We start from the raw sequence: 15209 nt of genomic DNA, 5'->3' as shown, positions 1-15209 counted from the left end.
GTATAAATTAATATCTCAACACATCAGACTGCCATCCATGTTTAAGGCCAAGAACAAGGAGAGGATAAAGGAAAAGAGTGGAAAGCCATAATCTGCTGGTTGGTAAGATCTGATTCACTTGGGAAAGGTGAACAAGAGACTGAGTGCCCAACAGCCAGCAGGAAACCGGCAGAGGCTGTGGAGAGAAGAATCTTTGAGAAATTTGGAAAAATTCTACTTCTTTAGGGTTGTGGGGCATAGGTCCACGCAGGCCTAGGAAAGCTTGATGTTTGCCTATGTGCCAGACAGTGTGTGGGGTGGCAAGTTTTCACAGGGGTTGGCAAATCCTAGTACCTGGAAGAAACCATTGGATTTGTTCAACTTGCTCCAAACTGAGTAAGAAACTGGTAGATGTGCATTGTTCCCCTCCCCTGTAGAGTACGTGCCCTGGCAAAGCTATATGTTAGCCTTGGAGGGGCTCCCTCCTCTCCCGGAGGCTGCCTAGAAGAAGCTTCTCGTGAAAGGGAGTCATTCATGGGCTGAGTGGAGGCTAAAACCTTGCAAATTGGTGGTGGCAGCCCTTCAAATGCTGCCTCCCTCTCTGCTCCGTGAAGTACTCAGAGACAGAGCAAACTGTGGGTGCCTCTCCCAACAGGTTCAAATCCCAAGACAAGGCAAATTTGAAAGTCAAGAGGTAAATCATGGCAAAGCAGCTAAGTGGCTCCGTGTCCCATCTCTGCAGCCTTACTTAAGTGGTATAGACAGTTTAACTTCTCTGACTTCAGTTTCCTAATCTGTAAAATGGAGGTGAGAGTAGTGCCTCTCTCATGGAGACATGGTGGGGAAAAAAGGGAGATGATTCCTGCACTCACACAGTGACTGGAATGGAGAAATGTTCCATCTGTGTTAACTCTCATTATTTGTAGTAATAGGCCAGTTGGTGACCTTGTCTTGTTTTTGGAGCTGAAACAGTTAAAATGTCTTTTGGACAGAATACACACACACACACTAGCACACACACACACACACTCTCTCTCTCTCTCTCTCACACACACACACACACACACACCAACCACCAGGCTTAGCATGCTTCCATGACTTCCAAGTGTCTTAAGACGGCAAGTCTATGGGTGCCACTGGCCCAGCTGAGCTCGGGGGCCTCACCTCTCCACCGGGTTCTCTGACTGTGTCAACTCCTTTTCAGTTCCTCCAATGCCGCGCTCTCCTTCCCCTGTCAGACTTCATGACCATCCACTGCACTTCCTGTAACTCTTTGCCCTCCTTTCTGCGGGGCTACTTCATCCATCTTTCAGATCTCAACATTGGTGCTTCTGCTATGGCAAACCTTCTCCTACCTTACAAACTGCATGCCCTGCTGCCCAGGGGTAGATCCCAGCATTTACCACACTCACTGTAACTTCTAGTGCCACTTTCTGGGAGCTCCTTGGTGCTGGCACAGGGCCCACCTTGACCACCATTTGTCACCAACATCCAGCATAGTGGTGAGCACATAATAAAGTCTTTGTCGGTAAGTAAACAAGTAAGCATGTTCTAAAATATTGGTGTCAGGCTATCAGGGAACCTCCCTCCTCTCCTGACTCCAGGTCACATCCACCCTTCCAGCCAGTCCCCCAGAAGAGACAGCACCTCCAGCATTAAGGTATGTATACCCCGAACTGCAGTCTACGTGCCCACAACTCCCTTTACCACAAGCAAAGAGAGGTAGGCCCTGTATCTTACACCCGAATAGCATCTGTGTCAGTTTGCGAGCTAAGGCTAACAAAGTACCATAAATGGTTTCAACAACATATATGATTTCTCAGCATGCTCAGCAAAGCAAGTTTCCCCTGAGGCCTCTCTCCTTGGCCTGTGGATGGCCATCTTCTCCCTGTGTCCGCATGTGGTCTTTCTCTATGCATGTCTGTGTCCTAATCTCCTCTCCTTATAAGGACACCACTCATATCAGATTAGGACTCACCCTCCTCACCTCATTTAAAGACCCTATTTCTAAATATGGCTATATTCCATGGTATGGCAACTAGCACTTCAACATATGAATTTGGGGGAGATACAGTTTAGCTCATAACAGCAGGCAATGGAATGTTACTGATTCTTATAGAAAAAATTAACCCTGTTCACTAAATATATCCTGTCTGCTCAAAACCACTCTGTCTTATGGGCCTACATGGAAAGTGGGACACTGAGTTCTGGACCAAGCATTTTGCAACCTGAAGCAAGAGATCAGATAAACATAACACATACATAGGCATCCATGGTCATAGCAATTCACCAGGGTTGCTCAGAAAGGCAATACTGAGCCCTGCGGGTGTAATGACAATGGATTGCATTCTGCTGTGGTCTTATTTGCAGCTGGGCAACCTTGGCAGAGTTGCTGGGTCTTTCTGTGTCTCAGTTTTCTCATCTATAAAATGGCATTAACAGATACTACAAAGGGTTGTCGTAAGGATTAAATTAAATAAAGTAATAATTTAAATTAAATAACACAAGGCATTCGTAACAGTACTAGGCACACTGCTGTCACTCAGGAAAGATCAGCATGTGTGGTTTTGCTCTGCTATCACTCACTCTGGTCAGTGGAAGCCAGAACTGTGCTCAGTTTCAAGGACCCAACAGTCTCTGACCCCAAGTCCATTCTATAAACACAAAAAAACAGTCTGACAGCAAGTCTGCAAGACAAATTAGTTTGCTGGGAAGAGGCCTCCCCTTCAGAGAGTGCTGATGACAGAGGGGTGGGAGACAAAACTAAGGACAGTGTGGGCCTCTTATAACAACCCAGTGAAATACTTAAATTACCTCATGATGGAGAATTATTAGTAGACCAAGTATTTTTACCTCAAAATGCACATGCTTGTGTATCTTTAGAAGATGGTTCTCAAGCCAGATCCTTGGATCCTGGGGACTGAGTGATATAATCAGATACTAAGGTCTCCTAGTAGTACTTGATTATAAGACAGGTAGTGGTTAATGCTGGCTCGGGAAAACTGGATTTGGGGCGGTGAGTGTCTGTCAAACATCAGCCTGGGAAGTTCCGTTTCCTCCGCCCAAGACCCTGGTTTGTTCCGTGCATCTCACCCACTCCTCCACAGCCAGGCATGGGCTGGGGAATCATAACCCCAGGTCAATTCTTGCTCCAATTTCTTCTGGGCCATTAGGCAAGCTCCTGAGCTTCTCTGGACCTGTTTCCTCCCTGCACAGTGGGGAAATCATGCCAATGGTACAGATCATGCCTGTCAAGTATCTGGTACAGAGCAGGTCTTGACCGTTGTTTTCCTTTCCCTTCTCCTGTGATTAGCTGAGAATGTTACTAAGTATTTCCGTCCTCAAAACACATATCCTGAGCACCATGTGCTGCCTCATCTTTCTTTACAGGTAGCACAATTATCAAATAAAGGGCAATAAGTCAAAACCCAAGAGCTCCAAAAGGAAGTTTTCAAGAAGTGCCCCTTTTTGAATTATTAGTCCAAGTACTTTGCCAAACATTCAAAAAATCATGGAGGGTCTATTGGTATCTCTCTGTCAATGTGGTAAAGAGTCAGATGAAGCTTGCCTCTGAAGTAAAGGATAATAGCTAATCAGTACACTAATAGAAGACAACAAAATTTTAAAAAGGAAATATGTCAGTAGAGCAAATGTCTATGAGGAAGAAGGAAATGAAAGAGGTGGACAAAATTAACTACATACTTAGGATGTTTTACAACTTGCAAATATTTTCACACACAATATTTCCTTAATTCTTTTAACAACCCCGTGAAATATTTAAATTACCTCATGATGGAGAATTATTAGTAGATCAAATATTGTTACCTCAAAATGCACATGCTTGTGTACCTTTAGAAGAGTGGTTTTCAAGCCAGATTCATGGATCCTGGGGACCTAGTGACATAATACTTATGTCCCAGTTTCCTCTAAGTGAGCTTTATTTTGTTAATTTTGTGGTTTTATTTTGATGATTATCTAAAAAATATTAACCCATGTAAATTCTGGATCATGTGAATAAACAACTTATAATCAAGTACTACAGGGAGACTTCAGTATCTGATTGGCAGTGAGTGATTCTTGATATTCATGAGCTAATGTGGAAAGAACTGAGGTGCTCCTGGTAAGCATATAACATGTTCACAGCACAGGAAGACCAACAAACGTGCAAGTAACATTTGTTCAGGAGTGGCCCTGGAGGGAATGGTGAAGGACTCGAAAGGGTCACACAGCACTCAGAAGTAATTGCCTGCCAGACGCAAATGCCTAAGCTGCGACTCTCAGCACCACAGTTATCTTACAAAGGGGATTTCCTTCCAGAAAAAGAACATCACTAGCCACATTAGTGTAAAGATGATACACTGAATTTCATTTTTGGACAGATATGTATAAGGGCATATATAATTTGAAATATTCTGCTTGTTTCATGTCTCTTTAAAGCTTTTATAAGCATAAAAATACACAAATTTTTGATGTTGCAGATTTGTAAACCATTTTATTATATACTTATTTTATTATTTATTGTATAATTGTTTAATATTTTAAATTATTTTATTGTACTATCACCTAGGTAAAAATTGGGGATCCAATTTTTGGGGATCCAAGTTTGAGAACATTTCTTTTTTGAAATTTTTTTACAAGTAATTAAGTCTCTTCTGGGGACCTAGGAGAGTTGACTAAAAGAACTTAGCGAATTCTTCTTAAAATAAGCCATTTTTGCACACAAACCATCACCAAGAGATCTTCTCCTCTTCCTACCATTAGACTGTCTTATCGCCAGAATTGTCCTGAAGCGGCGCGTACAGAGACAGTGAAATCAGTGAAAGGAGAGCTAAGAGAGAGCGAGCCAAACCTTCAGCAAAGCGCCTGTGATATTCTGCAGAAGCTGAACACACGGTCAGCCTACAAGTTAAATAACCACAACTGGAATTGTGAAACTGAAATTGGATAACTGGAATCCAATATCAAGGCATTCAAAATGGAAAAACAGAAAAGTGTTGCCCAAGGGACTGGCTCTGAACCTGGCATCCCTCCAGATTTCCTCTGCGGCTCTGAAAAATGTTCTTAGTGCCCTGCTCCTGCTTTTGATGTTTTTGGTGAGGGACAGAAGAGGGGGTAGTTGTTGTGTTTGGTTGTTTTTGTTTTGTTTTGTGCTGGTTACAAAATGGGGGCCAAGAATATTACTTGTAAAGCACTTTGTCAATCATAGATACCTCTTATCCTCAAGCATGGTCAATATAAGGGTCACTGAAAGTTATCTGTGTAGCATCCCCGATCAGTTTACTGTACTTATTTGAAACAGATGGAAGAGACTAAACAGTACTCTACTTAGAGGTGGGATTGATTTCCTATTAAAAGGACTCATATTTAAGGACATTGAATGATGTTTTCTTTTGCCCCCAGATGAGTTGTAGGATGAAAGGGCATGTCAGTTTCTAACTTCAGTCTAAGAGAATAAATTTTAAAAGGAGAAACTTGGTAGGAAAAAAGAAGTGAATTTGAGTGACTTTCATAAGCCAAGAACTTAAAAAGATTTTATTTTGGTTTAATAAAAATTTTGCACATTATTACAGTTGCTCTGTGGACTGGGTCCTCTTTGCTTTTTCTTTAGAAACAAATAAAAACAGCTGAATTATTAATGTGAAGTAAATTGGTTACTCTGCATTGAGTCACTTTTTAATTCACACATACATCTGTATTAACATCTTAATGAGGCTTTACTACAGATTATGCCACACTTGTAATGGCATCCAAGGAACCATTTAAAAGATAATGTTTCTAGTGGAGACATATTTGAAGAAGTAGATGGTGGTATTGGGTATAGGAAATAATAGTTTGAATAAAGTTAAAAAAATCCACCTGTGAAGTTAGGGGGTAGAGTCCACAAAACCACCTCACTTCAGACACCAACTGAAGGGTTCAGGGGTTCCTAAGGCTCCATAATTCACTAGAAGAACTTACTGAAAGCTGTAAGAATCATGTCTCTGGGTTATTACAGGAAAAGAATAGAGGATATTGATTAAAATCAGCCAAGGGCAGAGTCCAGGAGGACTCCAAACACGGAAGTCCACTATGGAGTCATGGACAGTTCTAACTTTCCTGGCAATGATATGTAACAATATGCGTGGAATACTGCTAGCCGGGGAAGCCCACCCAAGCATGGTGCCCAGAGTCTATTGTGGAGACATGGTTGACTGTACCGATAGCCGACCTTAGTCTCCAGCCTCTCTGGAGCCCTTCCAGAGGTAGAGCAGATATCATATCACCCAACAAAAGCCACATTGCTTGACTGTCCATTGTGGTCCAAAGGCCCCAGGTAATCAAACAGAGTCTTACTGGAGAATACCTCCCGGGGGATGAAGGCAAAGGCTGGACCTCACCTTAAGAAGTTTAAATTCCTTATTATACAGGCCACCTGCTGGCCTTTGGCCAAGAATCTCTTATAGTGAAATGATCACAGTGTCTACATTTAGTGTAACATTTTTATTATAGAGACAGAAATAGTATCCGTATGAGTATGCCTAACATTTGGAGGAGACAGTGTCGAGTAAGGGTACATTTAAAGAAATTGACCCATCCTATAAAGCCATTATAATCATTTTCACATTTCATACTAATTTGAGTACTTGTTTCCTCCCTTGATCTACTGCTATTTGTACCTTACAGTAAACTTGTGCAGAATTATTTAGAATAGCAATTATCTGATGGTTAACCTAGTTCTTCTTCTGTATTGTTCACTGGTGTTACATCCTGAGGAGCTTTAACCCAATATATTTGATTATTAATATCAGTATAATCATAAGACTTACTTACACAAGGTAGTAGAATCTAGCAATAATGCCAATGGTACACCATATCACTATATGGTCATGGTAAAATTTGATTTCATTATAGAGCAAAATCAATAAGAATTATAGTTATTTGTTATGCCTGCAAACACAATCAACCCTTGCCCATATACCAGATATTACCATGGACAGGCACCATTACAATTGGACATGATTTGGTTATTTCCAGGGTCCAAGGGAGCTGGAGGCAAAGCCATCCACCCAGTCTCAGTTCCTAGGCTTGTACTGAGACTGTTTCCCATTGTGTGCTGCTATGCGCCCAGCTCTCTCCTATGGAGAGAACATGGGTGGTATTCAGAATAGCTCCATCCCTGCTAACTGTATACAGGATATGTCTTATTTGGATCAATCCCAGGGGTGAGGGTAGTCTAATCCGCTCATTCATTCAACAAATCTTTTTCTTTCAAATGCCATTCCTCTTAAAATTGGATTCATTTAGTCCTAAAAAGAAAAAGAAACTTTAAGTAAATTCAGTTTGTCCCAAGGTGACTAGACCAGAACCTATCTCCTCCAAGGCCCTGCTCTGTCTTGCAGGCCAGTGTCCTTTAACCTACCATGAGTTGTTGTCATTGTGTATTAAGGGCCTGAGCGCAGTTAGAAAACATGTTTTGTACCCAAAAATGTTAAGTCCTCCATTCTAGGGTTAGATGAGTGGTAGGCACAGCTCGAAGAATTCAGTTTAAGTATGTATGCCATAAGGCCTCCCACAGCCTTCCTCATCTCTAGGGGGGCTGTTCCCAGGGAAATTCAGACCCACTATGTGGTGCCTACTGCTCCATTAGGACTCATTGTTCTCTCCTATTCTGTTCACGAGCTTTCCATCCACAAAAGCAAGGGTGATATGCATTTGTGTATTGCATACTGTGGCATATCAGGCATGCCACAGCTATATTTCATTCATTATAGGGAGAAATCTTTCTAAACAGTTGATCATCAGGTTTATAGTTACACAGTAATCAGTCAGCTGGGAATCGCATTTCACATGGTCCAATGGCCCACTGGGAAGCAGCTCCCAGAAATTCTTTCCCAAATGATACCCTTTGCAATAGATATAACCTAGAAAATAAGTCTAAAAAATATTGGCATATTAATAATGTTCTACTCATTCATTAAGTTTATCATCATATTGTATGACAAAAACATGTCCCAGAGCAATGCCACTCAGGTTTCAGGCTTCTCTTCAACCTTGTGAGCTTCCAATAGCAGGAGCAGTCTTGGCACACATATGGCTTCACCCTTCTTGGCATCTGGTATAACTGAGAGCAGAGATATTATTATTCTCTTGCTCTCAGCTTCTCTAGAGTCATCAGTGTAATATTGGATTTCCCTCATTGCATAACCCATCTATTTGTTCATTTCTTTACTTTAAGATTTTCCTTCTCTTTATTTGTCATTTATTTGTACCCAAACTTTCCTTCTCGTCATTTGTCATTTAATTTTACCCAAACTTTCTACCTCTGGAAGAGATGTTCAGGTAAAGGAAATGCAACCACTTCATATTCCAATATCAATCCAAACTTTCACTTTAATCCCATCAACCACGTCATTTCCATATCCTCCCAGTCTAATTCACTGGGACTTTACCAACAGGTTTTAGAATCACAGTGCATTGGGATCACATGCCCAGAAGCCCCAGAAAATTCTCTTCTCTCAACCCCATCAACCACATTTTACCCACACATGTGCATATGGTTTTGGGGCCCCAGCTGGGGGTTGAACCCGAAGATTCTGGCTCTTCTGTCAATTTCCATCTTGATTAATATGACAGACTATTGTCCCACGTGATTCCAGGTCAGGTGACTCATTGTCATCTTTGCCTTCCAGCCTTTTCCAATTCATCCACACTGGGTTCAATAGAACAGATTATTTAGGGCCCTTTAATGCTGGGAACCAGTAGAGACTCCCATTAGTTCACTCAACCTCCAAAACTGCGGCATTCTTTGTTTCAACCCATCAATGTCCACCATTTTATCAATGTCCACCACTTTATTCATCCCATTTCTCAGCAACCATCTAAAGATTTCCAACCTGCTGGGTAGACACCCTGACTTTTCCTTTTGTCTTTCCCCATTTTCTTGTGAATTGTTCTAATTGTTTTAATCATCTGCAAAAGCCATAAGGGAAGCTGGGGCAACAAATCTGAAGAGGTTTCTCAGACCATTGCTCAGTGTTGCAGCAGCAATGATACCTGGGTGTCCATGCAAAGGGGGCACCTTTAATCAGCACCTGTTGAGCCTTGTGGGAGGGGCACATTACTGTCTGAGCATTCCAGTCATCCCAGCATAGCTTGCATACAGAGCATATCAGCTGTTACATGTGGGATGTTCCCCTAGGCATTTACAGAGAGAGTTGAACAGTCCCCTTGTCAGGAGAAACTCACCCTGCAGCTGCTTTTATCCAGTCCACTAGGCAAGCTGTCCTTTTGAAAACAACCCTCTGTATGTCTGCATCATGTATATTAATCTGTGGTTGCTCAATAGTGAGCTGGCTCCAGTGTTAATGCAAACACACTCTTTTAATCTCCAGCATCCAAAACTGCAGACGCCAGCCCTGAGGTGTTCATGTACAGCCCATGTCAGTAACAATTCTTCAGGAAGCTAATGATGCCAATGTACAAAGTGAAACCCTCCTTCACACCCCTGGTTTCACTAGCCCTCAGTTTGCCTTTCCCTCTCATGGACTACCTTCTTGGTGACCAGGGGTCCTGGAGTGCTACCCGTTGTCCCAGCATTGTTCTCCCTTTGGTGGCAGCCCTGAGACTAGCAGCCAAAATAGCAGAAGACTAGAAGACTAGCAGGCCAGCTGAAATCTAAACTTTGCTCACTGTCAGGATCCTCCCCAACACATTCTGTTTGCATTTTAGTTATTATGAATAACATAATTATAGCTTATGTCTTATTATTTTACATTTCCTTATATATCCAGAGAGCTAACTCCTTCGGATCTGGATTCATCTCTAAATTCTACTGGTAGCTTTGCCTCTAGTAACTGATCCCAGTACAACCACAGTTTCATACCGGGGTGACCAAGTAGCCCTTCAGGAATCAAAGATGCATCAGCCCCAGACCCCTCATCTTCCTCTTTCCAAACCACATGTTTCACTGAGTCATTTAGGGAATCCCACTGTTGATGCCAGCTACAAAGTTAAGGTGTATGGACTACAAGACCACCCTCATTTCTAACACCAACTGCAAGTTCAGGATTTTCAATAGTACCCTCAATTTTATACAAAACTCCATTACTCTTTGGGTAAGGTTAAATTTTGATTGTGTGCTCCCTAAAAGATCCACAGCCTCATCCATACTGTGGATGAGATGCCATACTCAGATGCCAACCCTGTGGTGTACTGCAAACCCTTGGGCCTATTTGAGTTGCTTGTTTACAAAGTTCCAGTAAACTGCAGTGCTCTGAGCACTGGGATAAAAGAACCTGATTAGGATCCTTGCTTTCTTAGAATTAATCATGTTTATGTGGCAGCATGGTGACTGGTGGCACTGGGGCAAGTCTATCTATAAAGAGAAATTTCTTGATAAGGACTTCATTTCAACCTTGGCACATTTCCCATGGCAAATGCTTGGACTCAACACAAATAGCTCTCAGTTTCCAGCTCCCAGACTAGTTGGCTGTGTGGCAAGCATGTGGTCTTTGTCAGACGGAAAGACAGCATAATAAGGTGAAAGTTTGGGTGGGCATAGGAATGGCAGATTAGCAAGAATTCACCATGGCTAACTGTGGACGACTCTCATAAATTCTACGTTTTGTCTTAATCAACAAACCATTCCTTCTGCACTGGGGAAAGCAGCCCCACCAACCAGTCTGAACTTATACTCTACTCTCCTGGTTTTCTCTTTTGGTATTCTCATTTGCTACAATAATTTGGTTCCATTTTCCACTTCCAAGTCTAGCTGGACAGCAGAGTTAAATTTATGACTAAACTTAAAAACCAAACTACGAAACACTGTAAAAAGGTTTCCTTGTGCTATGGATTTTCTGATATTTTTAGAAAGATACTATCCATTTCAACCCTTCTTAGTGACTTCTGTTGACACAAGACATTAAATGTATTGAAACTAATAAATGAAAATATATCCTGGGGATCTCTTTTGAAAGTGTCATGCTCTCCAAAACATATTCAACATTTAAAAAACTGTTGTTTCCTGACTCAGTTTCCAAAATCAGATGGGGAAGTCTGCAAATTATGTGTTTATGACACTTCCTGTTTATATAAGATACAACATTTGTTAAATAAGTTTGATTCTTAAGAATCTTTATCTTATTTGAGTCTACAAAGGACATTCCTTGACTGCCTTCTCAGTATCCATTTGCTCCTTTCCATTGCCTTAATTCCCATTTGCTTCTGGGAATTTCACTCCAACTTGAGCTCTACCACTGGAGCCTATAACCTGGATTAAGCCAATCCATTTATTCTATCTATACAATCACAATGAATCTTAGGACTTCTGCGGGTGATACTGGGAAAAGAGTTTTCTGCCTATCACAACAAAGGGTGTATGAACCAAAGCCCCAGGAATTAGAGGCAGTGATCCTGGTACCCTGAGGAGGGCCAGCCCCAAGGTGAAGCTGACGTTACAGAATACAGGGCAAAGCAAAAGGAAACCAGTACCTTCATAGTTTTATTGGGCAGTGGAACAAGACTTAACTGAGTGGAATATTTATTCCTGAACCTTGAAGCTCAACAAGCTAAGTCTTTCTTCATTGTTAAAGCCCTTACTACTCAAAATGTGAGCTGTACAAATGTCAGCAGCATCAGCTTATCTGAAATTTGCAAAAATGCAGAGTCAGGACCACTCTGTGGATCCTTCTGGCCCAGAATCTGCATGTGAACAAAATCAGAGAGGAGACTCGGTACACATTAACCTTCGGGGAGAAGTTGCCAAGCCTCTTTGATTCAGCTCTTCCTGGAATTTGCATCTTGAATCAGACCAATACCACATCCCTATGCAATGGGCCAGATGGATGGTACTGCTCCTTTTTAGATATAAAGACCTGGCTCAGAGCTAGCCAAAGCTCACACACCATTTAAAAGAGACAGGAGCACGGGGAGTGTCCTGGTTCCAAGTTCCACTGTACCTCCCTCCCCTGATGTGCTCCTGGGGTCAATCAACCTATTGTGTTGATTGGAAAACCAACAGTTTCCAAGGGCTATGCAGCCAGGACCTAGGGCTACCTGTTCAGCAACCTTGCATTAGTCTTCATTTTAAGAGACCATGGGTTTTAAAGACATCCATCCTCCCTGTGTTTGTAATCATGCTAAACTTCTTAATGTAAGTAATTTACTTAATGACTAGCTCCAAATATTGGTTCCAGAATACCAGCAGTTTAACACAAAAATTACAGGCTAGTCTAATTGCACTTAACCAAGTAAGCCCTATGAACAATTTTCTCTTGTTATTTCTCACTGAGGCGTACACTCTCACTGCCATTGTTTCTTTAATGAAAGCAAGGAGCAAGTATTGAAAATCTTCACACTCCTTGATGTTTTGAAATCCTTATCTATTTATAAAATTCAACTAATGATAAAAGTAAATAGTACTGTATAAAATACGATTATTTCAGAGAAAGGCTCCTTCAGAAACCTCTCAACTGGGAGGCTAAAATGGCATGAGACATTTCAAGATATACATGGTAAACTGCTGTAACCCTGAATATAGTTATGTGCAAAATTGTCCCTCAGTAAATGCTTATTGCATGAATAATTTTTATTACCAAGTTATTTTACAGTTTGCAATGACAAGGCAAAAAATTCTGAAATGTCCTAAATTAAGTGATGTAAGGGCCAGAGAACAAGGAAGAGAGAAAAGGGAAGGTAATCAGTCAATAGTCATGGACCATAGCTAACCAGAAACTCCACATTCCTGGATGAAATCATTCCAACAATCATCTAGAAGCTCCCCAGGACCACCACATTTCCCTTGGCACATGACCATGTCTGGCCATCATCCACAATCAATCCACGAGCCTTCTTTATGGACCAGCCATCCTTCCCTGGACTTTTCCCACTTCACATTAGCCCCCCTTCCTTATCTATAGCCAGTGTGAATTTTAAAAACTTTCTTTCCTAGAGGCCCCTCATAAGTGTGCCATTTCTTGACTCTAGCGGACCAGTTGTTTCTGTTAGCTGGCCTTACTACTGGTGAAGCAGAAACTACTTGTCCTGAGACTCAATCTTCATCTGGCTAGCATCTGTGAAGGTTCAATAAACCCTTTTATTTCAGAGATCTCTCAGTCTCCAGAGTTTTTGATTTGTCAGCAAGACACCTTTTTTTTTTTAATCTCATCGATCTGTATCTTTGCAAAATCCTGATAAGTGGGTCTTGTTATTTCCATTTTAGAGGAGTTAAAATTAAGGCTCAGAGAGATTTAAAAACACTAACCTGGAGACACGGATTTATTTATAATGGAAGTGGGATTCGAATCCTGGTCCTGTGACTATAATTCTAGGTCCTTCTCCTATCTTGTGCAGAATCCTTCTTCTAAAAACACATCCCAGTGGGCCTTATATTTCCACTGCAGTTTATAAACAGAGCCACTAGACCCTGTCTGGGAGAACGCATGCCCACAGCCCATTTCCTGAAAACCAGTCTAGATGCAAGTCTTGGTTTACTACTTGAAGTAATTTGCATTCCACTCGGTAACTGTAGGCCAAGTAATCTTCCACCATTTCCATCTCTCTGGAATTCTATTATCATAGGTTTTTTTTCTTTTAGACTAGAGAGACCTTCTGCCTTTAATGGATTTCCACTGAGATTCAAACATAAGAATTGCTTCCAATTTTGGGTGGTTTCTGTTGCTAGGCTTCACCTTAAGCCTTGCTGAGGTCAAGGTGGTGCAGACAGAATTCCCACACCCCCGAGCTCCCCATTTGCCTCTGTGCCCAGAAAGAGCTTCATGCCACCCGGAGAGTGGCCCAGATGCAGGCCGTCAGGTGTGGAGATGGAAGATGGAGCTGTAGGTAAAATGTGCCTATTGTTGGGTTACACACCAGTGCACTTCCTGGAGAATATCGCCTCACTGTCTTTGCCAACTAGTCTGCTAATGTTATGGTAAGCAGAAAGCTAGTGCATCTGGGCTTATGGGACATGAAGTTGGACAAGACAATGACAGATTACATCCCTATTCTATGTGCAAAGAGATGTATTCTTAATGTGCTTTTCCCTGGTGAGTCCTGCATCATTTACAAATGTGTGCAAACTGGTATCCTGAACTGTGACACCATTTTCCCAACACTCTTCATCCTAGTGGAAACTAAATGTGACCTTAGAGGTGACAGAGATATGACTGAAGAAGTTGATTCCCTACTCATAGCCAAAGGCTTTAGCTACAATGAGGAGATGGGTGCTGTGAAAGAATGTACCTACTATGCTCAGATCTCACACAGAGGGACCTCAAGATGGTGTTTGATGGAGCTATTAGAACAGTTCTCTGCCCACTTCCTCTCAAGAAGATGAAGAATAAGTGTTTGCCATTTAAGGGAGGGTAAAATAAATAAAAGTGGCAGTCTTATAGTTAACTCATTAAATAAAAATAAAAGGTGTTAAGACAGACACAACCTAGAGTGAGACAGGAACATAGCAGACAGAGTAAGTCATTTAAACTGAATACCATGAAGTCTTGATGAAACGGCTGATTTTCAAGAAAATACAAATTGCCAAAATTCCCTTGGGAAGAAGCAAAACCCTAACTAGAAAATAACCAGGAAAAAAAGGCAGGGAAGGTGCCAACAACTTATCTCCAAGAAGGCTATCAGATGGTAAAGTGTTTCCACCAGCTCTGCCCATACAGTCAACAGATAATTTCTAAATGTATACAAAATGCCCCACAGCATTACAAAAAAGCTTTGCAAATCATTTTACAGAGTTAGCCTAATTCTGATAAGGACACCCCAAAATAAATAGCACAAAAGGGAAAACTTGCAGACCAACCTGTTGAACAGATGACAGTTAAAGATCTTTATCTCTGTACTCCCACGTCCGCCTTTATCTCTGTACTCCCACGTCCAGCCATGCCTTTCTCCTGGCTGCATTATTTGCTCCTCAAAGGCAGGGAGAATAACACTGATTCCTTGGTTTGGTCCCCAAGACCCCGTGGTAGAGTTCAGCAGGTGAGTGGCAGATCCTAGGATGTTCAACCTCTTTTTCTAGTTCTTAGCACCCCCCACACAAAAGGTAGCAACCTGTTCGTCAATATTTATACTACAGAATTTTAAATAAGTACAGCTTACTAAGACCCCAGGGAATCCTTTCAAGATAAACTCAGGTGAAAGAGGCCACTTGCCGAGGAGTAATGATTAATTTGTCATTGGGAAAATATGTAATTATGCTTGACATACAAAACAGGTAGAACAAAACTGCTGCTTCCCCTCCT

At 41.7% G+C, this 15209-nt stretch overlaps 1 pseudogene; it reads left to right on the top strand.

Annotated features, from left to right (window-relative positions):
- The first annotated feature begins 13733 nt into the window (after window positions 1-13733).
- Window positions 13734-14325, top strand: LOC118973230 (ras-related C3 botulinum toxin substrate 1 pseudogene; annotated as a pseudogene).
- Window positions 14326-15209: the final 884 nt, after the last annotated feature.

Source organism: Manis javanica, chromosome 9 (assembly GCF_040802235.1).
Source record: "Manis javanica isolate MJ-LG chromosome 9, MJ_LKY, whole genome shotgun sequence".
In the NCBI taxonomy this organism is placed as follows: domain Eukaryota; kingdom Metazoa; phylum Chordata; class Mammalia; order Pholidota; family Manidae; genus Manis; species Manis javanica.
The sequence above is the reverse complement of the archived record's forward strand: the minus strand, read 5'-3'. Positions and strand labels throughout refer to the sequence as shown.